This window comes from Catharus ustulatus, chromosome 11, assembly GCF_009819885.2.
Source record: "Catharus ustulatus isolate bCatUst1 chromosome 11, bCatUst1.pri.v2, whole genome shotgun sequence".
In the NCBI taxonomy this organism is placed as follows: domain Eukaryota; kingdom Metazoa; phylum Chordata; class Aves; order Passeriformes; family Turdidae; genus Catharus; species Catharus ustulatus.
The window spans coordinates 9943471-9969778 of NC_046231.1; the positions used below are offsets into that span (position 1 = coordinate 9943471).

Below are 26308 nucleotides of genomic sequence, written 5' to 3' on the forward strand. Positions count from 1 at the left end.
AGAAGCAGTGCAGGATTCCCATGGCTTACACATCTCCAAACTGTCCTGTATGGAAAGTGCATCTCAAAGATGCTCATGCAGCACTTGCCTTTTCAAAGGTGCACACTAAGCTGTAATGAGCTTTAGATACTTTTCTGTCAGAGCGAGACCCATGTTAATTAGCTGGTCTGCATTCTCCAAAATCGGAGACAAAAGAACTGTGTCTAATATTTTCCCATAAACACATAATTTGTATCTGTTTGGTTTTCCTGGAATAAGGAAGCAGAGGAAAATGACCAGAAACACTGGGGCAGCTTGCTTATTTTTTTCCAAACTGATCCAAAAGATGTTTTATATTTTAAGATGTTAAACAAAAATATTATTCTTCCTATACACAGAAAAAACCCAATAGAAGATATTTATCTGGAATGGCTTAAAACTAAATATTAATGGCCCACATGAAGCTAATATCTTGTCTGTTTGTCATAAAATTGGCTTAAAAACACATGGATTTGAGACATATTTTTGTTTTTCATTCCTGTTGATGTGTTGCTTCAATGGCCTAAGTATAACAAGCAGCATACAAAACCGTTACTGAATTTTCCCGTTTGAACACAGAGAAAAGGAGAAAAGTTTGAGCACCAATTTGTCAGTGCCTATAATAGGTAAGAAGAGGCTGAGTTTCTTATGTGAATTATTTTTTGAGACCCTCAATAGAGTAGATATTAAACATCTTAGTATCCTGAAGTAATTTTTGTCTCCATAACTCTGCTGAGAGGTAGGAAAGTGCATTCCCATGGGGGATGCTTACAGTCACCAGCATCTCCTGCCATGGACACGCTGGCTGACCCAGCACTAAACCCCAGCAGATCTGAGCCCCAGCCCCGTAGCCCAGGTTCTGCCAACCCACACAAGGTCTGTGCTCACACCTGCAGGTGAGGACTGGCTCAAGGATAGGCAAGAGACACCAGGGATGGGTTTTACACAATCACTTCAACAGCCAGCAAGACTGTGCACCAAGATCCATGGAAAAAGAGATAAAAAGCCCCCAGATTGCACAGAGCTTCTCAAATAATGTCCATATTGAGCCATTGCAAACCAAACAATGAATACTCTCTTCCATCATCATCCCCAACACATCTTGTTAAAATAAAGTCTTATACACTGACTTCTGACTTCAAGTGGAAGTGGAAGAAATACCATGAAAGTAATGTCATGATCCTATAGATATATCTTAATTTCAACAATACTACTTATTTCAGTCACATGGTATTGTTGTTTATAAAAATTGTCCCAAAACCCACTAAACACCAACAATAAAGTCATTAATGGAAAACCAAGAAAAATGTAAATTAATACTTTGTTTATGAATCATATGTTATTTTCTCACAAAATGTCACAATTGACATATATTTACGCATAGTATTTACAATGCATAACTGAGTTGAATAAAGATTTGTACTAAAAGTAAAGGCTTGACTTCCTTTCTTAAATTCTTAATTGTGCAACCCTGTAATGGGACATAATTTAACAGGACTGTCTCAGTACAAAATACTAAAATTATATACTTTTGGCTAATAAAAACCAGTTTTCCCTAAAGAGACATTCAGAGGTTTGACCTTTAACTACATTGAAAGTAATCCAAAGAATTCTGAATTTATTGGACTTTGGAAGAGCAGTTAAGAGGTCCCGATTTAGAAAAGCCCATTTTAATCTTAATTTGATCCATGATACATATTTAAACTCTAATCAGTCAAGAGTACAATGCTCCCATCAATGGGGTTGAAAATAGGAGGATTTTGGTCTGTTAGTGGTGTGGTCTGCTCTTCACAGTCTGGTGCACCATGGATACTCTCATTTAGTGGTATTTCTCACATAGTTCTTCAGCAGATGGAAATGATGAGAAGAAAAGACAAAGGGCACAGTCTAACATTTGATGAAGTAACCTTATGAAAGTCTTGAAGAGCATTTTGGAAAATAAATATGCATTCTTTTTGTTTTCATAAAAGTGATAATGTGCTTTGAAATGGAGTGTTTTTATTTTTAAAGGGGATGGGAGGACATGGCAGATTGACAGTGTTGTGAAATAATCTGCTACATACATAAATTCCTCAGTTTTTATGAAGTCCATAAAATATTGATCTGCAAAAGTTTTGACTTCAGCTCTGCAGATGTGGATGCAATAGTTGTAAAAAGAAGTTGAATAAGATTCTTACAACTGTCTTATGTTCACAGGAACTAGTGACATGATTATACCTCTGTTTGGACAGAGACTAATATAATTTCTTTAAGTTTGCTTTTTTTTTTCTTCTTCAATTGAGAGGTGGAAAAAAATGGTTTTTTACCAAAAATATTTCCACAAAACCACACACAACTTGCACACAAATATATATAGAACAAATATTACTGTTTTTCAAAATTTACCAGATTTACAGTCCTAGATCTCAGTCTTCCAGAAACTTGCAACTCTAATTGCTTTATGTTCATGAATATGTCACTTAGTCGATGAAAGTAGCTATGTCTTTTTAAAAAAAACAGATGCATAGGAGTAAGTGAGGACTTACTAAAATTAGTGGGGGAACTCCCAAGCCCATTAGCACAACCAATCTTAATTTACCTAATAGAAGTCAAAATATAGTGAGTCAACCCCCTGCTCAGTATAAAACAGCACACCTTACTGATGTGAATGGAGCCATGCTGACACAGTAATCCAAGAGATGCAAAGGGAAACTCTGATCCTTGGCACATTCCAGCAACTTCCATCACTCCAACTGTGGAACCTTGTCACATTGTGATTTTTGAGGATTTAATCATCTGGAGGAGGAATGTGAAAATACTGGTTATGTTTTCTTGTCAGATGATTTGTTCAAAACACAGAATGAAATTATTTGCAAAAAAATCTTCTTTTAAAGGAATTTTATTTTGGAGAAATTAAGAAAGAAAAAGAAATATTTAGGCACCTAAGGATTATTACTCAATGACATTCCAAATGTAGTTTATGACTGCTTTTGTTCTCTTCAGCAAATAACTCCATACGAAAGAGAAGCCTAAGGATGTTCCATCACAAAGCAGCTGACGCTGTGGGCTAACACAGTTCCTTGAGATATCAGAGGCCTCAGCTCAGCCTCTGCTGAATTCAGTGCATGGGCAGAAATTTGGGTTCTTCTGGCATATGGTTGAACTCCTGTGATGTGAGAAGGATTCCTTCTCTGCTCAATGACATACAAATTGACCAAGCAAAGGGAAACATCAGTCAGGATAAGAATCAGAGCACACATCATCTAGTGGGAGGCAGGAAGACTGAGACGTGCTTCTGCCAAGGCATCTCCTGGCATTTATTTGGTAAGAGAACACAGTTCTCAAGTACTTGGGTGAACTTAGCCTTTTATTTGCTCAACTTCCATTACAATGAACAATCCTAAAACATTTTGAAATATCAAACCAATTCATTTGACATTTTCAAAAAGAAGCATTTCAACATTGCGTTGAAAACATTTGTGAGTTTTGTTTCTACTCAGATTATTTGTCAAATAGTTTTGACCACTCTGAACCTTTTTGCAGCAATAAATGTTACCCTGATTTCCCCCCTGCTCCTTAGATTTGCTTTTCAAATGGCTAAGCCACACCCCTACTGATACTTGGTAAATTTTTTGTTCTGTTTTATTTCAAATGGTAATTTTAAGTACAAGGCTTCCTGTAATCTGCAATGCAACAGCCTGCTTAGTCAACAGCAACCCTGTGAATGTTTAGGAGACCCTATGGTGTTTAGAAGGAAACAGGATATGTAACATTCTGCTAATTGAATAGGACAGCTTTTATTACTGAGCAGCGTCTTTCCATTTCCCACTGAAGTCAAGATATTTACATACACCTAACGCTTCAATTTACAGGCTATAAACAGCCAAGTCATTGCAATGCAATTATTAATTGTTAGTGTATTTGCATGGAAATTATTAAGCTGTTAATATCTTAAAGGAAAGAGCAGCAGCTAATTTTGGCCTCACAAGACAATTTGTCCAATGACATATTTCCTAGACATAATAAGACAGGTTTATACTGGTATAAGAGGACTAAAATCCAGAATTTTCAATAACTTATTTCTATATGTTTAGATGTGTAATTTATATGACCCTTAGCTGTAGGTTTGAATGGACAGTAGAAAACTGTGCTGAAATGAAATGCCTGGATCATTCAGACCCACTGAAATGGACAACACAAATGTCAAGGAATCTCTGTGATCCTTTAGTCAGTGTTTTCATTTAGAGACAGAGCAAGAAGGCCAGGGTTGTACGGTATCACAGCAGCAAATTGCTCTGAAATGTATATTTGGGGTTATTATCCGGTTTTGAATGTGTTGAAGAGGCAATGATATTAAAATAAATCTTCCAAGTTTTATTGAAATCTTAAAATTGTATGCAAGAAAAGGCAGACCCAGTATAAATGATGAAATAGGAGTGTGTCGATTCAGGCCATATAGCTAGCTGGAAAGACGAATTAAAACTTATCCTGAGTTCAATGTTCTCCTGACTTTAAGGGGAAAGTTTTGGCCAAGCTCAAATATGAACACCTGCTTCTAAAAACAGAGCTGATTATTTCTGCTTTTTGCCAAATATAAACATTGTACCATGTACTAACTGTAGTAGAAATTATAAGTGCATGTGTTTTTTACTTGTAAACAGAAATGGCATTAAAAGGTCATTAAAGACTATGAAAATTTTAAAGGAAAAACTGTTTTTCTAGAGAATAAAATAAATAATAACAAAGAAGAGATCATCATTACAGGTGTGTGCTAAAGCCCAGTGAAATCAAAAGGCAAATTCACAGTGTTCAAAGCACTGGGTATCTCAAATCCTGAAGCAAAGTAACAGCAATTTCCCTGTCATCTGCCTAAGCCTGAGAGCTTCACAAGGGTAAGGAAAATACATTTAATCACATTTACTTCATTAGTTACTGTGCATTTTATTGACTTTTTTGTGCTCAAATCCTATGATCTATCCTGTAAGGAAATATTGCAAATATGAGTTATGCCTGGAAGTCACTGAAGAATACATGAGAAAGACTCATAAAATCTGATTCCACAAAGGCTCAGCCCCAAGTTACAGTCAGCAGGCTTGGAGACCTCACCAGGGACTGCAGATGGGGAGGAAGACATTTTTATGACTGAATTGTACAGAAACATTGTGATTCTCAAGGTCAGTGTGATTGCTCCAGAACTTTAGTGAGGCACACAGTCTTAGCTGTTTGTGGGATCAGGATGTGACATTGCCACTGGCATTTTCTCCAGAAATTTACGCTGCTATGGGTCCTCTAAAATCATTATTCAGAATACGCACTTTGAAAATAAAATTAAATTTGTTGACAAGTTTCAAGAGCCTGTTAGAAACTCTCCTAAAGTTTCCATCTTCAAAGAAGCGAACAAGAAAGTTCAAAGATTACAAAGAAAGGAAACAAGTTACATTTTAAACTACCTGCCAACGAAATTTAAAGCTTGTTGTTTTTAAGCTTTTCTTGTCATCATTCATTAACTTATTTGCTCATTCAAATCCTCAAGAGAGTAAAACTCAAATCCTGACAAAGTCACTACACCAAGCATTATTTTAAGTTTTGCATGTGCTGCTCAAAGCCTTGTGTTCAGAGCTGCAGGAACATGTCTAATCTCAGAGCCAAGCACGGTGCAGCTCCTACCTTGGCTGGTAACTGTTAGCAATACGAGCAAAAGACATTGCACTGCTGGTGCCAAAGCTTTGAACAAAATTACTTCCTTTAACACACCGCCACCTTAATTATGTGCTGGGGAACATAAAGCAGGTCAGACAATTTGTACTGGGACATCATAATTCCATCAGTATAATGCTGACATTGCTGAAGATTTATGAATGGAATGTCGCAATTATTTTTTTAGTAAACATATCAAGTTTCACTAATGGGGGGGCTGGAAGTACTAATTAGCTTTTGTTTTGGGCGAGTTTTTTTTGCAGGGTATCATATAAGATGTGGGGAGCAGAGGGTAGAAGAGAAGGATCTGTGAGAAAAACAAGCACACAATTTATGTATGGCCTGTAATTCAAGCAGATGTTCTTATATAGGGGCTGCAGGGATTAAAGCCTTTCTGCACATAATTCTATTTGCTAACTACCTTCTGTCTGCACAAACCTTCAGCCTATGACAGAATTTTGCTAAGCTACATTTCTTCAAAAGTGAAAATGAACAGTAGACAAGCAATCTTGAAAATTTCTGTTGTTAAGTGTTAGGGTTTGGCAGTCTGGCTGGCTTTAACCTTTAACCAGCTGGGTGATTCCATCTGCACCCACCAACGACCTTGGCAGGGTTTCCTTTGGATATCCATTCAAACCAGCACTTGACTACTGTTGGCACATATGCGCTGGTACTGTAGAAAGAAATGGTACTCATGCTAAATCGAAAGAATTGATATTTAAATAACATCCACACACACCCCTCCCCATCCTTAGTGACCATGCTCAAAGGTTTGTCAAGATAAATAGACAGCTCTTGAGAGAAAGAGATAAAACCAGTTGAGTGGTCAGTATTGTCATTCTAAAATATGGCAATATCAAAATATGATGACAGTACTGCAAGCTGGGGCAGAACATTCCAAAATAAATGGGTTTAGCACTTGCCTGACAGACACACTGCCTCTAGAATAAAAGAATTGGTGGAAATATTGAAGAATTCTAAAACTTTCATTGACAATTATTTACCTGTATCTAAAGGAAATGGTTGCCCAAGCCCATTTTCTCAGACACATCTGTGCAATTCCATCCTGACACCACTTTGGTGACTGAACATTTGCACCAGGCAATGTCCAAGCGTGTCTTCAGGAAAAATCTTCTTCTGTCTCCACTTGTAGGCACACCCAGGGCTTTCTATCAAGGAAATATAATACATGAGGATAATTTCTGTAGCCAGCAACTGTTCAGGAGCAGATCCCTCTCAGTCTTCCTGCTCCTTGAAAACCTGTGTGGTTCATCTATAGCTGGGCTTAAAATCACAACACAAGTATGGAAGGAGAAACAGCCTTGAACTAATTCTTCTTATGCCCTGTCATTCTACAAATGTAAAAATTATAGCATACTCTTAATGCATTTGAATAAAGCTCTATCTGTGTGCAGAGAGGCAGAAAGGGAGAGGAACAGCATTCAGTTCATGATCTGGAGCTGGAACTGAATTTTCACTGTCCTATGTCCTTTTCTTAACTAGCTTAACACATTAAAAATGAGAAAAGATTAAACAAAACTTATCCTTTATTTTATAATAAAATAGATGGTGTAAATTGTGTTTTTGTTGGATTTAATTAAAAATCTAAATTCTGCCTTAGCACCCTCTGCAAATAACTTAAAACATTTAAAATATAAAATTTCAATTTATCTATGTTTACATGTAACAGACTGACACAATCCAGTTCAAGAATATTCTATAATCATCTTTTACTGTCTTACAGCTTCATGAGAAGGTTTCTGATGCACAAATGCTATGGATCCTTAGTAGGATGCACCTCGGTGCATTTCACTGTTTCTCAAATTATCTTTGAAATAAAGAACATAAGTCAAGAATATGATCCTAGAAATGTGACAGCTAAACATAGAAACCTTAAGGCTGTAAAAGACCTGTAAGATCATTGAGTCCAAGTGTTTAACACTAAACTATATCCCCAACTGTATCCCCACTACTATAAAGTGTTAGGATAAATTTCTGATCTCAGAATAAACATCAAATCTTTATAAAGAGATTTTCTTTCAATTATTCTCATATTAGAGTGCTTCCAAAGAAATCTGGATAGCATCCAAACAGTTTGGGATCACTTATTTTCTTTGAAAAGGCTTTTAATATGATGTTGATCATAGACACTCCCATCTTCTTGTGCTTCAAATATGTGACAGCAATGAAACCTTTTTTTTTCATGCCAGCCAGCTGCAGCACCTGCTCTTGTGTTCACTTTTCATATTTCACTTGAGATTTGAAGCTTTGTATAACAGGGCACGTTAACTAATTGTAGTCTTCTTATTTAAGCTTTTGTCTTCACAACACTGAATATAAAGTGGAGAATGGTGCTGAATCCTCTACTCAGGAGTATCAGTTTGAGTACTGCATATATAGGAGGGCTTTTGTCCCATGCCACTCTGGAACTGCCTTAGAAATTTTGCATACAAGAGATGAAAAAACCCCAACAAATTTTCTATAAACAAAAAGACAAATCATACTTATTTGTCGCCGGGTAATATCATCATACTAATTCACTAATTTATTTTATTCAGCATGTCCAAACCAACTGATCCTCAGAAATTGTGCCTAGTAAAATAGAAATAGAATCATCAGGAGATGACAGTGGAAGTTTCTGAGAATAAGAGATGTTCAGAGCTCACCACTGAGCTGTGAGATGTTCTTCAGTACAGTGGTGCCAAAGCAAAACCCTGTATAGGAATTTCACTATCTCGAGGGAGGAAACACTCCTCAAAGTGATTTAAAAATGAAACAATGTAGTCTGAATACTTTTTGTCTTATTCATGTTTCTTTTTTTGTTTCTAATCTTTGCATGCTTTTGCATCAGATATCAGCAGGATTTTTTTTTGTGTGTGAAAGCTATGCCTAAAATGACATTGAGGTGAAACTACAAGCCCATCTATTTCTGGTAATGTAAGGCAGAAATTGTTTCCTTATTCACTTGCAATCTGAAATCTGCACTGAATCCAGCTGTGCCTACAGGAAGCATTAGAAAATCTCATATGGCATTTTTGTAGCATTTTCATAATTCTTTCATAATTATTTTTAAGCACTTACTTTAAAAATCTGCACATCTTCACTGAAAGAAAATGAGTGGGAGAAATGGATTTCTTCCTTTTTATATCATAGACTAACACCTTCCTCACACCAGTTTTAAACACTTCAGTGGTGAACAGCACATCACGAGAGATTAAAGCATGGGATAAAGACACAAAGTGACACGTTGGAAGAGGGAACAGATGGTGACACACCAACATTACTGGTAGGAATAAGAAATTCAGAAGCGTAAGAGGAAGCAACAGTGCAGGGCACAGGAACAGCACCAAATGAAACTTTTCTTCTGTGCAGCTTTAAAGACTATTACTTGCCTGGATCAAGGACTTGTGCCACCAGTGGCCCTGATAAGAAACATATGGATGCATTTTACAATGGTGTGAGGATGCGATTCTGGTATTATTAGATCAGTCGACAGCACTCCCCCGGGCAGTGGGCATATTGTGAGCATAATGGTATTAATTCTACTTCATTTGCTACAGCTTAGTTGTTTCCTTCCCATCAAAATCCTCATAATGAAAGGAGAGAGGTCAGAAAGTTTTCCAGTGTACTGAAGGTCCACTGTAAGCCATTTGGATGCACATTCCTAAATCACTGTTACAAAGGAGATGTTATTAAAAACCAGCAGGTAACACACTGGCTTGTGAATATTTGTACAATTGAAGGATTGCTCGTGAATGGAAGGTTGAATGGGAAGAATCCAATCACATACATGGAGTATGAAGGATTGGTTTGATGACAAAATCAAATCTCATTCTAAAAATCACATAAGTGAAAACCAGATATTTCACCCATTTACAGTTGCTAGACAAAGGGATTCTGAACTCTCTTCAACCTTTCCCACTCTCAGCCACATCTTTTTCTCAGCCAAAAGGATTTTTGCACTCAAAAAATCTATAATGCCTGCTGTGTACAGAGTTTGCAAAGATTTCTAATGAGCACAAACTCTTAAAACCCCTCTTCTTTTTTTAGATAAACATATTTGATCTTTCCAGTCATTATCATTTTAACTTGCAAAGTGACATTATGCCAAAAAGAAGGAATTCATAAATTAGTTCCAATTTAGAAAGTTTTCTTGTCATTGTATAAATGACAGATCTTTAAAAAGACGACTTAAAATGAAATGCAATAAAAAAAATTTCACTTTTGTGTCAGGTTTTCTTTTCTCTCTCTCTTTTTTCTTTAAAGATTGAAAGAATAAAACAATGTGCTATCAAAAAAGAAATGAGTGGTACAAAAAAATCACAAATGCGCATGGACAGGAAACTAATTTAAATTCTCAGATTGTTTTAGGAAAGTTAAGTTTACTTGGGACAGTAACCTAATAAAATGTAAGCAGAAAGCACTTTGCAAAGTTAAATTAACTTTTCAGCAGAAATTAATAAAGCAGGATTCACATCCAGCTTCCTATTTCAAACCCTGCTGGTGGCTGAAGCTATTGATGTTTGGGAAGCAAACTTGTTCTCCTGAAATCAACTACAAGTTTGCTAATTATGTTACTGAGCCAATATCATACCCATGCGTTTTGGTTTTACTCGCTTTAAGGACTGCAAAATTTAGATGCAGAGTTGGGTTTGGCTTTACAAATAGCTTTAATGTTTGGGAACACTTGACTTGAATTCTTTGAGCAGAGTGTATTTCTGTGAGGAAATGAGGATATGTGCAGAAAAAATCATGAGCACAAGTGATGCCAAGGTGACAAACAGATGCAAAGCTAATGGAAGACTTCCCTCAGTGAAGGGGAGAAAACAAATTTAGGGTTGAGTGTAAAGAGATTTTACACTAAGAAAGGAAAGCATTCAAATGAGACACCATTCCAGGCAACGACCACAGAAAACTCTTGGGGCTCCTGTAAGTGATTCTTCAGTGGATTCATTACTTCAGCTTGTTCTCAGCCCAAAATGGGATTTATTGGGGTCCCATACGCCTGCTCTGGACTTATGGTTGGCAAATTCATCAAAATTCTTATCAATGTACTGCAATGGAGCAACTTAACCACACAACCATTGACCTACAGGAAATAATTTCCTGACATCATCATTTCCTGACAACTGTCCAGAGTTACAGTCCTTTAACTCTAAGATCTACCTGGCATCATAACATTTACTTCCCTTTTTAGTAGGTACATGGTTGGTTCTGTAACACTGAGATTTTACTGCCCTGCTTTTTCATTTCTAGATGTATTTTCTGAAAGTTTAGTAACTTCAAAACAAATAATTAAAATTAAGTTAATGGGAGCTCTGTTTAACACCTCAGGTTTGAGTATTCACTTCTTTGTGAGATTTTATTACTATTTTTAGCTTCAAGTTCTAGGCAAAAGAATTTTAGATAGGAGATAGCTACTTTTTCTCACTCAAGAAATCACAGTGTTGTCTTATATTAACTGCATCACCACATTCTGTGAAAGGCAAATAAATTAATTCTGAGGCATTTTCACCTTTGGCAGCTCTGTAGAAGCTTCAGCTGAAAAGCAAGTCTTTAGGCAGCTTAATGATAGCAACGTGCAGGTTAAAATGTACATCTGTCAGAAGCCAGTAGATATCAAAATACAATAAAATACTCTGGTGTTTGTATCACAAATAGGAACATAGAGCTAACAGAAGACCTCTTGGTGTGCAGGTCAAGATGCCATAGTGCTGGTCATTTTAGCAGAATCTATTATTTCTATCTGAGACAATAGTGATTGCAGGACACAACTCACAAACCTGCTTCTCTAGTGGGACAGAATTTGTTTTTCAATGTCTTTTTTTTTTTTTTTTTTTTTTTTTTTTGGTAAGAGAAAGCTGAACATACATACAACATGAAATGTTGTGGATATAGTGCCAGGTTGTCTTTCAGACAGTCATGATTGAATAGTCAATTCCTGAGGTGCATTTCTCCTAAGTGGCTCTTGGCTACAAGCAGCTTCCCTGGTTAGTTGGACTAAACACATGGACCATGGCAGTCCTGGCCTTGCAGCACACATTCCCCTTCCAGCACAGCATGTGCAAGGGAAGCCCAGCAGAACTGGACAGGAATGCCATGACACTATGGGATCAGCTTCCAGTCAGAGCCAATTCAGTTATTTGAACATTAACAAGTATAAAGAGTTCAAAGCCTTTCATGGGTTGTAACTTCATTTTCTTTCTTAGGAATGCATTCAGAATATGTCTGACATCTCAACCAACCAACCTCTTTTCAGGGGGGAAATTTGGATCTGAGTCTATCCAGTACAATTTCAAGATACTGAAACTGCAGTTGATAGAAACTTCAACATGATTAGAATGATCTGCTATCCCCACATGCAAACTTTTGTTTTTAATTTTTACTTTTGTAGTAGACCTCCTTTTACTACTTTAATGCCTACATTTAAGGCAGAAAGTGAAATGGTATTTAGGATAATGTTTTAGCATCTGTTTCACAATGGTTTTTATTGAAGCAGTAAAGCACTTGCATGTATAGAGAAAAGAAGATGCATTTTAGAAATAAAACTATTAAGTAACATTATCTTGCCATGGTTCATTCCCACTGGGATAGAAGAACCATTTGAAAAGCACAACTGAATTCAATTGAAATATGATAAATTTTTATCTCCATCTTACCAACCTTTTCAGCACTGCATGCTGATCAAGAAAGTAATGAAACCATGAATGTTTATGTTTAGAAGCTTTTGTCCGATTACATGCTGTGCAATACCTTTCCCCCTAATACGTGAAGTAGAGAATAACTTGAGTATCACAGCTTCCTCCTAGAAAGGAGGACGAACATATGTTTCCAGATCTAATTCCCAATATACAGTCCACCAGCAGCAATCAATGTCACAAATGGATGAAGGTATGAGAGATGAAAATGTGCCTTTGCATATCATGGCAAGAACAAATGGTCTCCAGGTAAAAGAATGAAATGGTTGCTTGTATCTGGCAAAAAAATCACAGAAATACATATCCAGAGCAAAACGTCCAGAGACAACTTCGTCATTATTCTGGGGGTCAAACCCTAAGTGCTGCATACATCTTCTTTTGGGAAAGCAGACACTGACAGACACCATAGGGATATGCCTATTCATTATCTTGAAAAGATTGCTTACTGATTCTTTCCAAAGAAGATAGAAACTGTCTTATTTAATGACTATAATAAATTGAATTTAGCTATAATAAATTAAATAAAACCAAAAATATAATATTATGAATTAAAAAATACCAAACTAAAAAGGTTAATTGAGAGTTAAATTAGTATATATTTCCGAAATATAGGCCCATTTTGTAAGTCACTGAATCTATGAGTGATCTGCAGACAGGAGATCAAAACCACCTTTTGAAGTATATTGGTTCTCCTATCACCCTTATGAACACTGCCTCATATAGAAAAGTAATATTAAAACCCAAGTACACAGTAGGGAAGCACCATTTCTGCTTTGCAGATGGCCAGCTGAGACATGAAGAAATTAAGTGATTTTTCCAATGTCAAACAAGAAACCTGCATCAGAATGGAGAAAATCTAGGCCTTCTGGGTTTTGGCTGATTTCCTGAACAATCAAACTATTCTTCTGTTCTGGCATGAATAAATCTCTGGTTGCAGATTGGATTGGTGAAAGCATCAGTTCATCATAGGATGAAAAACAAAAAAGAGAAGAACTATCTGACACAGTACAATATAATCTGTACAGCAGTTTTCTTCTCCAAAATTATACCCCGAAATCTCAAAGTTAAATAACACAGTAATTAAAAAAAAAGAAAGAAAAAAAAGGCAAAAGAAAAATAAAGTATCTTAGACAAAGAGAAAAAGATGTTTCAACTGAGGCATGAAAATAAATGTAGATAATAATTATCACTTATGCAATGCTTTTTATCTTCAAAATACTGTATAAATATTACTTTAAAAATCCTCACAACACCTCAGGAGGTGGGAAAATATTAAGCATAATGTAATAAGTTATATCCTCATATAATTTAAAACAATTTTCATTCTAGAAAACCAAGTTAAAAAAGGGGCTAGGAGGCTAAGAGAGTTTGTTTAAAGCACCTGAGCTGGCCACATTCTATAGAAAAACCTCCACTACCACCTAAGAGGACTGGGGCTCTCCCAGGCATACACGAGTCTGCTTTAATTAACCCAGTTCAGACTCAGCACAGGCTCAGCAGCCAGGGTTCAACAAGACTTCACAGCCTGGCCTGGACTGCAGGCAAATCCTGCAGGACAGGTAGCCTGGATTGCAGGCACTGGGGTGGGGTCACTCAGGGTGTGAGCTGGCTCATGAAAAACTCAGTACCTTGTACAAAAACCACCCTACAGCTACGGCTGGCACAGGCACATCCAGGGCTGGGCTTGTGGAGCTGCCTCCCAGGTTTTCTCCTTTGCTCAAAGGAACCACCAGGCACACACAGAGGCTCTCTCACACATGATGGAGCTGCAGTGGAGATGGAGCTTTTCCACCTGCAGAGCCTGCCAAAATAAAGTAAAAGGGCAAAAGGAAAGGTGGTAAGTCTAATCAAAGACAATGTTTTGAGCTGAATAAAACACTTAACTGCATGGAAAATTCCATTAGGTTGATTAGATACTTGCCTTAGGGCCCTCTTAAAACACCTGTTAAAAAAAAAAAAAAAGATAGCTATTGCAACATGGCTTAAAAATATTGGAAAAGCAGGAAATGGAGCTTATTAGAGCTCAAATTAGATCCAAGATTTATGTGAAGAACAGTTGGGCTCTTTAAAAGGCCTGCTTAATCCCTAGATGGTTTTTATTGTTTCTATTATTATTATTTATTTATACAGTGTCATAGGTATACATGGCACTTTACAGACAAATAAAAGAAAACATGGGTCCTCCCCCAGAGAGTTTACAGTACCTGATCCAGCAAAGAGTTAAGTACATGAGTAACTTCATTTGCAGGACTAACCATCCTTGGAACCAATGAGATTTTTCAAAAAATCAATTTATTGACATGATTATCTCTTCCAGGTCAGACCCTCTCATCTCAGACGTTCAGTCTGAAGCCACGAGTGAAGAACCCAGTTCATGGGAGCACCTACTTGAGTTGGGCACTAACTTCTGCTAGGCAAACCTTACAGCAGGATTTTGTTCCAGGTAAAGATTTTGTTCCGTGATAAAGATAAGCCAAAACAAAGAAGGAGAGAAGCTAAGCAGTATTTGCACTGGCTTCAGTGAAAGTCTTTTGCTAGTATTTGTAATATTTTCTCAATTGGGACAGAAAAATTAGCCAGTGATTGAGAAACAGCTCCACAAGATGCTTGGTGCACACCAGGGAAAGTGGAAGCTGTGTTCATCCTCCCTGCAGCCTGGTGTGACAGGGCTGGCTCTCGGGGACAGCTGAGAGGGACAGAGCTCTCTGTGCTCTGAGGCTGCTGAGTGGAACCTTACAGCACGGCATCACACCTCAGGTGTGAGCTCTAAACATTCTGTGCAAGTGTGCTCTTTCTTACCTCGCAAAAGCAGCACTTCTGGTTCCTGCTGCACCCCCACGGTTCTGCTGTGGGAGATGGGGGGATCCTGCTCTGCTCCTTGCTGTCCTGATGCCTCTCTTTCTGTGAATGGAAAATTGGAGCTACCTCAAGCCACTTCTCTTCTGGAGGGTAGTAACGACTACTCCAAATGGGCAACCCTATTTGCCTGCATATAAACTTTTAATAATGTTCATTAAACTTTATTAGAATTGTTCGTGCAGCCAGATCAGGGTTACAAATTAAAACCTCAATCCTGCAAACACTTATGGAGCTTTATTCATGTAACCAAAAGGAAAAATTTCTCTTTCTGTACTAACACACTTAAACTGAATCTGAAATGTAAATACAGTGCTATTTATTTTCTTATCCTCTGGCATTAAGGTTAAAACCATGCAGGCAGGAAAGAAATTATATGTTACTGGTGTTTAAAAAAAGAAAACATTTCCACAACCTTTTTTGCAACTGCATTAAAAAAAAAAAGTTTAAAAAAATTTCTGTTGCAACAGACTTGGAAAAGTCAATGAAAAAAAGTAAAGCATGACTGTAAGTGCATAATGATACACAGAAGTGCTGGCCAGAAGAGACACTGAAGTCTCTAGAAGTGTTGCAAGGAACTTTATGGGTAAAAGGATCAGATCAAATCAGAGCCTGATACAAGAACCCGGTGGAGTTGGAAAGCGTTTTCCCATTGATATGCTTTGAATCAGATGCAGTGACCAACAAACTACAGGACTGCAGGTAAAGGAGCAGCCATAAAACCCAGGAAGAGTTTTTAAAGAAAGCAGACATGAGTATCATAAAGCCAAGGTCAAACTCCATCACAAACACAAATAAGTGTGGGAGAGAATTATGCTTCTTTTAATGCTAAGTACAGTATTTGTGATTATTTACTTATCTTGGAACAAAAGGTAGATTAATGCATTTATTTTTAAAAGTATGTTTTTATTCCATTGAATAATTTCCTTTGAAAAAGAAAAATGTTTCCTAGCCCCATTAGCAGTTAAACCTAGTTTTTTTGTTGTTGTTTCTATCAGAGATGAGGCTGCATATCATTATTCATGCATAATCTGATTTCAAGTGATTCCTTGTTTACAATTTCTTTGGTGCATTTTCTTATATAAGCAAGAATTAATATACTCAGGCACGAAAGAAATATTCTCTATTGTCTTTTATTACAATTCTTTGGAATGTGCCATACATCATCTTAACTTCCAGTGACGTTCAAAACAGCCTGAGGAAAACACGAATAAATACACATATAAACAAGGAGAAGTACACTAATAGGAAAATCATTTAAGTACAGGCTTGCATAAAGGTACATGAAGCATGTGTAACATAAGCAATGCAAATCATGAGCTCAGCCCAAATTTCTGAATAAACACAAAACAGTTAAAGTTCCTCCAGCTGGGGTGAGAGCAAAGCGAGAGCAGTGCCCGAGTCAGCGCCTGCTCCTGCCAGCAGCCAAAGCCAAAAGCTGAGCTCTTCCCTCTCACTCCCTCTGCCAGAGCCCCTCTTCTCTAAATTCGAGCACCCTCCAGTGTGCACACCCAGGAACATCCACCCCATCTGCATCTCTATCCCCATCCCCATCCCAGCCCCATCCCCATCCCCATCCCCATCCCCATCCCCATCCCCATCCCCATCCCCATCCCCATCCCCATCCCATCCCCATCCCATCCCCATCCCCATCCCCATCCCCATCCCCATCCCCATCCCCATCCCCATCCCCATCCCCATCCCAATCCCATCCCAATCCCATCCCCATCCCAATCCCATCCCATAACCATCCCAATCCCATCCCATCCCCATCCCCAGCCCCATCCCCATCCCCATCCCCATCCCCATCCCCATCCCCATCCCAGCCCCATCCCCATCCCCATCCCCATCCCCATCCCATCCCATCCCCATCCCCATCCCCATCCATCCCCATCCCCATCCCATCCCAGTCCCATCCCCATCCATCCCGGGCACTGAGCCCGAGCCAGGGCTGTCAGCCCGGGGCTCCGCGGCTTCCAGACCCGGAGATGGGCTAATCCCAAAACTAACTCATGGACCTGGAGAGTTGCTAATCCCAGGACTAACTCACGGACCTGCAGAGCGGTTTATCCTGGGACTAACTCGTGGACCTGGACAGTCGCTAATCCCGGGACTAACTCACGGACCTGGAGAGCTGCTAATCCCAAAACTAACTCATGGACCTGCAGAGTGGTTTATCCTGGGACTAACTCACGGACTTGGAGAGTTGCTAATCCCAAAACTAACTCATGGATTTGCAGAGTGGTTTATCCTGGGACTAACTCACGGACCTGGAGAGTTGCTAATCCCGGGACTAACGCCCAGACCTGCAGAGCTGCTAATCCCAAGACTAACTCACAGTAGAGCACAGGCATGATTTGAGCCTGGCCTGCACACCCACCCAGTCTGCCCCCGCCACCTTTGCTGTCCTCACCCTGGTTCCCTCCCGCTATTGCTCTCACACATTCCCAGTTCTGTATCAGAGCACCTTGAATCAACAGAACCTGCTCAATTATTTTCCCTTTGACTTTCTCACACTTTTTTACTGTGGGCAGTCACAGAGCCTGCAGCCTTTCAGCACACACAGGCAGCTCCCCTGATATGTTTATCGTGAGGAAAAAAGGACAAAAACACTTCCCCCTCTCACGTACTGAAAAATGTAGGTGAATATGGAGCAAGACTCAAATGTCCCATGTAACCCATTAACATTTATTCCTGAGCTCCTTATTAAAATATATATTAGTTACTTCTTATTTATATATTTATTTATTTGTCTATTTATTTATTTGTTTGTTTGTTTGTTTGTTTGTTTGTTAATTTATTTATTTAATTTTGAATTTTCTTTACATGGAATGGCAGGCAAAAAAAGTTAATGTTCGGAATGCTGAAAGCATTTATCCTGCAGTAGTTAATAATACTCTTTCTTTTCCATCTATACTTCATAATAATTGTCTTATTCTCAGTGGCTAGATTGGTTTTTATTTAGTTTTGCAATTAAAAAAAAATATTTGCAGTTCTCATTGAATTTTGCCAGCATATAATAGTATATTTTATGGCTTTTTTACAAATTAAAATTCACATGGTTGATTTTTCCAAACTATAATCCTGCAAGAGTAGTTCTCATACTCATGTACAGGAAAGATGAAACAGATATAATAACTCTAGACATAGTGACTGGGTTGTAAAGTTTGACCTTATGAAAGAAGTAATGTGATGACTGTTCAAAACTAAACTGTTGGAGGTCTGTGGTATTTTAGGGCCCGTCACAGTGTTCCTCTGAATGTTGCTCACAAATATAAAAGCTGTCTAACCTGTCTTGCAACTAAAATTAAAGTTTATTCCAACTAGTCTATTCACAGAGCCAGATTCTAAAGGCAGCTATGACTTGGCAGAACTCAGGTCACATCCATCTTGTCCATTTCAGAATTTCTCTTTCAATCTAAGGTTTAATAAGATTTTATAATAAATTTGTTTAAGAGAATATACTTGCCATGTAAATCTCTGATTTACATCACCATAGGCTTTGCCAGGAGCACCTCCCAGTGTGCTGTGTCCTACCTTCCAGTGAATACTCCAGAATTTCAAAATATCTGTGTGCCCAGTTCTGTAAAATTCCCACCTAACATCTTCCATCACGTTGACTGAAATGTCAAAAAATTATTTTTTACTGATATTAGTTTTGATGCACAGAGCCTTAAGCAACACAGCTGCTTGCAATCTGAACCATGTACTCCATCAAGAACAATGAGGTTGACCAGACTTTACAGCCAAATCCAGCCCTGTAGTGAATCTGAGGGACACACAGGTGTCTCTGGAGGCAAACCAGCCATATAAAAATCAATATAACCACACAAAAAACATAAGAAGAAAACACTCCCAGGGAGCTTACTAATAGGTTTTTGCAATTTGTCCTTTACATTTAGATTAATCAATAAAGAACCATCACTGTCAATGTTTAGGCACATAAGCTTCAAGGCTCTATTTCTCAATTACACAATTTTCTTGGATATTATTGCTAATCAAAATACCCTACTGGCTAATTCATGCCCTAACATGACATTTTGAAAGTGGGTGTTGGATTCTCTGATTGGTTTAGAATATAATGAAGACTAAATGATCATATTTTAACATATTTTTGAAAGGAAAACTCAGCTTACTTTTAACTCTAGAATTGTGACCTGGTCCCTGTTTGCTCACCCCACTGACAGGCACTGGGGGCTGCTGAGAGGTCCCACCAAAGCCTTGTCCTTTCCAAGCTGGACAAGATCCGACACCTGAGCCACTCATGGTGGCCCTTTGCTGGACCCTCTCCAGGCTTTCTTGGCTTTCTTGTTTTCTTTGCTATTTACTAATAGACTACAGCAGCTATCCCAAAGTGATTGGCAAAACAGAGTCCCACAAGCCAGTGTTGTCTTCTGATTAAAAAGATGTTTTCTGCTGCTAAATTCTAGCCTGAAGTCTATCAGTGGCACACTGTATTTCTGAGTTTTTTCATTCTTTGATATTTATAGTGTCTCCCCCTCTTCTAGACATTTAACAATTTGTTTCCTCACAAGTCACCTGAGAAAAAAGTTGACATAGTAACATTGTTGGACTTAGAAGTGTTAGAAATAATGGAGAGATGGTACTTATTAAAATATGATCACTGACTTCAACTGCATAGAACAGGCATAGTAGAGAATAATTCCCATTCTTGTTCTCCCAGGAGCAAGCTGCATAGTCACTTTTGGTTTCAGATCCAAATTGCAGGAATGCTCAACTGAAAAATGCACCTATTTTCAATTATGGAACTCTTCTGTGCTCCTGACGGCTTTTTCCAGTGGTTTAACTTAACTACAGCAGAGAGAGGCTGGATGGGAGCAGTGAGAGATGACATCACATCTGTCTGAATTAACAAGGTTACAAACAAGTGCAATAAATTCAGCTGAATGGATCAACAAATAAGTAGAAATATTCTTTCCCACAGCTTCCCAATATAAGTCACAAGAACTCCAGCCTTTGGAAAATTCTCCTTTAAAGCAAGACTAATTAATTTCACATTCTTGTTTTTTGTACATGTTAATACCTTTTATAGGTCCTTAACCTGAACAGTCATTTAACTTTTTAATGTGTCATATGTCTTTAATAAATAACTTCTAGTGTTGTTTCTTCCACCTTATTTTCTCCTATGCACACCATGCATACTTCTACACATACAAACGCTGTGCCTTCTCTCTCTATAAATTGTAAAGGATTGTCCATATTAAAGATGTTCCACTCTGTTTTATTTAATTTCACTTATTAATACTTTTGTTCGCTGACCATGCAAATACTTTGAATTCAATCAATGGAAATAATCTCACAACTAAACAATAATTTCAGTTTTTACATGTGCAATGAAAATGTTCAATTTTAGTATGCATCACATTCAGAGCTGAAAAACTGAGTCTGGAAAAATGAGTTCCATCTCTGACTTGGTTACCAACTTCTTTTTTTGATCTTGACTGTATTAAAGACATCAAGCTAAAACTTGGTGCTCAGGGTTCCACACGATCTGATTCCAATCCTCTGTGTGAAGGACTGAAGCTGCCTTTCGGAGATCCTTAGCACAGGATGTGACAACGGCAGAGTGCTTTGCCTCCTGCCACTCCAGAGGAACTGGAGAAGAAATTTATCCACACTATGTTAATGAGCCACTGAGGATAGTTAAGAAGCATATTTTCTAGTGTTTGGGTTAAGGCATTATCTGGACAAGAGCCAGGATTAAAAGAACTCCAGTAACTCAGGGTTGTAGGTCTCAGCTGATTGTCCACAAGTTTGGCTTAGTTCAAAACCACCCTGAATTTTGGCAAAGCCGAGGTTCTGCCTCTTCAAACCTCACTGACAATTTCAGTGACCTGGTTGTTACAGAAACACCACCAAAGCAGCATGCACGAGGAAGAAAATGTGATGTGAGGAAAGATAAAGGACTTTTGAGAGATGAGCTTCTTGATCAAGCATATGCAAGTAATGAAGGGTGGTTTTAAGACTCATGTGGCCGGGTCTGACAGGAGTTGGTGAGTAAATCTCACTGGTGTCTCTGAGAGAGGAAGCTGTAAGAAACCCCTTATTTGAGATCTATTGAGCTGAACATTTGAAAGTAGACTAAAAACTTGTCCAAGTCTCGATTTCTAGCACCAAGAAAAACTAAAGAACCAGACCTGCTCCCTGTAACTGTTTTCCTACTTTATTTATTTTCCTTCCAAAGCTTGGCCTTCAGCTCCCCTCTTTAGATAAACCATATCAAAAACAGGTGGGGGAACATGTAATTGCAACTGCAGAATGTGCAAACCTGTAGCTGTTCTCTGAAGAGAGCCTGGTATAACCACTCAGTGCTAAAACTGGAAATATCTCATGGGACACTCTGGCTTTTTGCAAGCCCCTCTGCAACGTCACAGGGGACAGATTTAAATTTAACATTTATTGATTGATATTTAGTTTTTCTTTACCAAAACTAGGAGCAAGATTGCCAAGTCCTCCAGGCCATACTTTTCCTTACACTTGTTGCTAAGAAAAGAAAACTGCACCAGATCTTTGGCTGATAAGAATGAGAATAGCATTCATGTCTCCAGGGCAGAGCTACAAATTGAAATTATGGAGTAATTAGTTCACAATATTGTGATGGCTCATGAAGAATTCTTACAAATTAAATGAATCACAAGTGGTCTTATTTCTTCTTATTTTAATTTCTTAAAATATTTTAACAAATTCCATTCCCTCACACTCCTTTAGGCACCTTTCCTGGTCCTTAGAATTCCAGTGGATTGCAACAAAAGGGAAAAACTGCAGTAATTTTTCAATGAAGTAACATCATGTTAAATCTAAATGTGATAACCAGAAATGATGAAACTGAAGGGTATTTTCAGTATTAGTCAATCTAGGTCTCAAATTTTATTTTCTACAGTTAATTTTTGAAGAATGTATTGAATAACAACACTTTAATGCCTATTGGTATATAATTAATCAAACAGTATTTTCATGACTAACCTCTAGGAAAACAGGAACAGATCTTTCATTATTTTTCACTTCTAACAGGCAAACTGAGTAAGACAGAATAAAATACTTTTTGCAAGAGTCATAGATTAGACTGGACCAAGAGCAGGGGTTCTTGGATCTGTTATCTCCTTTAGCTCAGATTACTAAACCTTTTTTTGGCTAAACCTGAAGCCAGTCAGAGCTGTTGGGGTATTGTGGACTGCTTATTCTGCTTTTTGGCAGCACTGCTAATTCTGTGCAAAGTGGCAGGATTTAAATGTATGACTTTCACCACTGCTGCCCATACATTAATCTTTGAAGTCCTTCTTTTTGTTTCATATTAGATAACGGAAGATGACATTCATAAAATCAGTAATACCACACAAAATTACCCCTCTTTGAGAAAAGACCTGTTCCACTAAAACACACAAATGGACTCTAATGCCAATTTTGATGAGGAGCCCTCTCAATGTCAGTGAGCAAATGACACCAAGAAATTAGAATTCTTTAATGCAGACCTTTCTGTGCTTTACTGGTTCCACGAATGCCCCACTCTGTTCTCAGAAGTGACAGAGGGATGGGAGGGAGGGACATGCCATGGTCCTGTGGCACTCAGGTCCTCAAGCTGGCCCCACACTGAGCATCTCCAGGGCCAAAAGCACCTGTTTGAGAGAGACCTTCTCCCGAGGATGGGTCTGGGGCTAGCCTGAAAAGCACACTCACCATTTATGTATGAGACTGATTGCTGCTGCCCAGACTGCTCCTGTGTAATTTGGAGGATAATCTGAGCCAAATGAGGAAGATCTTTGCATTTTGCAAATGACTGGCAATAGTCTAAACAAGAGATTAAGATGACTATATATGCTCCTTCACCAGAAACAACTGTGTTTATACTTACCAGAAATCTCTTATGTGAACATTCATTTCTAACTAAAGCTGTTCTGCCATATGGATCAGATATTTTACTTTCTCAAAAAAAAAAAAACCAGTTAATTTATGATGGAATATTTCTTTGACTATTTCTATGGAAGACAGGGAAGACTGGTAACTGTTAGGTTTTATCTGAACAAAGAGAAAATATCAATACCTGTTTGCTGCAAAAGTTCTGAAATTGGAACTAGTAACCTCAGGTACATATACCTGAAGGTGCAGAAGGTGTAAATCTCCTCAGTCTACAAAACTATGAACTTTTCACTTCAACTGCTCTTGTCAGTTGTACTCATGAGCTATAAGTTAACAAACATTTAGAAAGAGCAAATAGATTGTTATTTACGATAACTAGCATTAATATAATGAGAAAAAAAAATTCCCAATTTAGATACAGAGCTAATAGACATGAAAAAAACAGAGACTTGAGAGGCAAAATGAAGTTCCTAACACACTAAACCCCTTACCATCATCCTATCAATATGGTGATTAAGCCTTCTCAGACTACAGCAATTGTTGTCCTTATTTATTTTTAATCTTGTCAGAAGTTTCCAAATGCAAAAACATAAAAGTCACAATATTTCAAGGAAATGGTGAAAGTTCATTTCTGTGAAATTAAAATTTTTAAAAGATAGAAAAAAAGAAAAAAGGAAGGAAGGAATAAAGGAGTTTAAAACCTAGATGTTTAGACAGTCCTGCAAGCCCCCTTGTGACCTTACTCTGATATTTAACAAAACATTAATCTTCTTGCCAGCAATTATAAAGAATACAGTGATGTAGCTGGGGCTCAGTGAGTGAGTAATAGTAATTCCATTGTTCTCTTTTATTTATGCCTTGGCTGTACCAGGCAGATGAGGTAAGTTGGGGCTTTTTATATGTTATTATTCTGAACTGGCAATACATAAAGGCTGATTACACAAATATCTGTCTGTTTCTGAAGCACTGTTTCACACCTCCTTCCAGCTCATGATCAAAGCGTTTCAACATTTTATTATGAAATCATGAATCCCTGCTTAGTTTGCATATGAATTATAGCCTTTAAAAAAAACCAAACTGGTGTACAACAGTGACAGTGCCTTTTGAACCAAGGAACAAAACAAGGTGTTACACATTACTTCTGGAAGGCAATGACTTGCTGATTAATTCTGTTTGCTGGAGCACAGTCCAACCTCCCCAGTGAATACATAAGCCTTGAGACCAAAGACATTTTTTTTGTGAACAGGCCAGTGATTTTTTTCCTCTTGTAAGAAAGTGAGCTCTATTAAGAAGTCGAGAAAGTGTTGTCATGTAGCTGTAACCAAAACAAAACTACAAGAGCTTCCCTCTGCTTTTCTGAAATGCAGTAGCTATTCAAAAAAATGGAAAATAATCCAATTGTCCAGTTAATAGCATCCCATTGTACAAACCTTGCATTCTGAAAGTTCCTGAGTGAGTTCCACCCGTGTGCATAAAGCACATTGAAGGAACAAGTGAAGCAGAGCTCCCTAAGCCATGCACAGGTCTGCTGCACCTTCTCAGAACTGCTATGGTATCTTTAATATTCACACTTAGTACATTTCAAGGATCAAAAAAACTTGATGTTCAATCTTTCTATTTCAGAAAGAGGAAGGGTCAAGGTATCTACTCTGATTTTTTTATCTTCTGAGGAACTTGCATTTTAGAGTAGCAGGACTGTGAATCAGGGATAAGACATAGTACTAAATTTTGTAAGAGCAGCATCCAGTAGCTGATGCTTATGCCAAGATGTGGCATTCCTGTATGACAAACACACCTCATTGAATGCCAGTGCTTGATATGCCATGTTTTTCTCACAGTAGTCTGAAAAAGCGCCATTCCTATAAAATATATAATATGCTAAGGATTTTCCAAGTTTCTTTTGTATCAAAGATGAACTGTGAACAATCTTATGAATAGAAATAAAATTTTATTAGATTTTAGTGTCATTAATTTGCAGCTATTGATTTTGTTGAAAGTCATGCCAGTTCTGCCACTTCAGCAGGATTTGGTCCAAAATTATTGATCTCTCTTTCTTGTAAGGGCATCTACTCCCTCTGTTTACTTCTCTGCCTTGGCAGATGCAGATCATCTTTACAAATCTGACAATGTCACCAAATCAAAATTTAAGGTAGGAGAGTAAACAGAAACTACTTCTGTTTCATGACCTGCCACAAGAATAATCTAAATTCTGACTGCTGCACTTCCACCCAGCTGTACAGTGAAAGATCATGTGGCCAAGGCAACAGCCAAGCTGAGAACACTTGGTTTGTTAAAAGATTTTTCAGATCATCAGTAGGTGGCTGAAGTAATTAAACTTAATACAGCATTTGTTTTCTGAGCAGCTAAAGGCTTAGCTTGTCACACTGAAAAGTATTTTCCTCTTGGAGTAAACCCATGGAGGTTATCCAAAAGCAGATTCAACAGAATGGCATCTCCTGTAACCTGGCTCTGTCTCACTGCTGGGACTCTAGGGCCATGAACACTCACACATCTTTTGTCATGATATCAGCCAAGGATTTCTTTTGCTGGCAATTCAACACATTTGAAACATTTTGTAAAACTAGCTACCATTTCAGATGTTCTCTGTGAAATAACTCTGAATGTGCATCTTTGACCTCATAATAATTTCTTCAGCACAGTCTAAAATTGGGTGGATTTAGATTCTGTGCATTAAAGTATTTGCATTTTTTACCCTAGCACATTTTAAAGCAGAACAGAACAGCATTGCAGTGTGTGAGATTAGCAATTATGCTTTTATCAGTATAAATACATTATTATTGGAATGAACAAATTAATATATAAAACCTCCATGTGCAGATCAAATAGAAGGAGAAGTGCCAGACCAAAGAAGGAGAGATCCCTGTCTGAATGTCAAACTTCAGAAAATAATCCATCTGGTTCTATTCACAGACAGACAGGCCACATCTCAGAGTACCTTGCAAATTCACTGCTCTCCATGCATGAGACACAAACTCACAAAGGCAAGAATTCAGAGTTGAGCCTTAAGCCCTGTTCATAATTTGCTTCATTGTTCCAGCACATATGAGATATGTAAGACCTCCAACAGCTTTGAGGCTCCTGTTCTGTCCCTGCACAATAGGGGTGGGTTAAGGATTGTATTGTGTCCATATCCCCTCAGTTCTGGTGCCTGTGTAAGCTTTAAA

The 26308-nt window shown here is 38.0% G+C and overlaps 1 long non-coding RNA gene across 3 annotated transcripts in view; it reads right to left on the minus strand.

The window, feature by feature from the left end:
• LOC117001612 overlaps positions 1 to 26308 on the minus strand; it is a 114603-nt gene that overhangs the window by 70331 nt on the left and 17964 nt on the right. Inside the window, exon 1 of one of the 3 annotated variants that reach the window (XR_004419081.1) lies at positions 2653 to 2787. The exons of the other annotated variants lie outside the window; for them this stretch is intronic. This is a non-coding gene — a long non-coding RNA (uncharacterized LOC117001612). Of the gene's footprint in view, positions 1 to 2652; positions 2788 to 26308 lie in introns of those variants that run through there. 3 annotated transcript variants of the gene reach the window in all.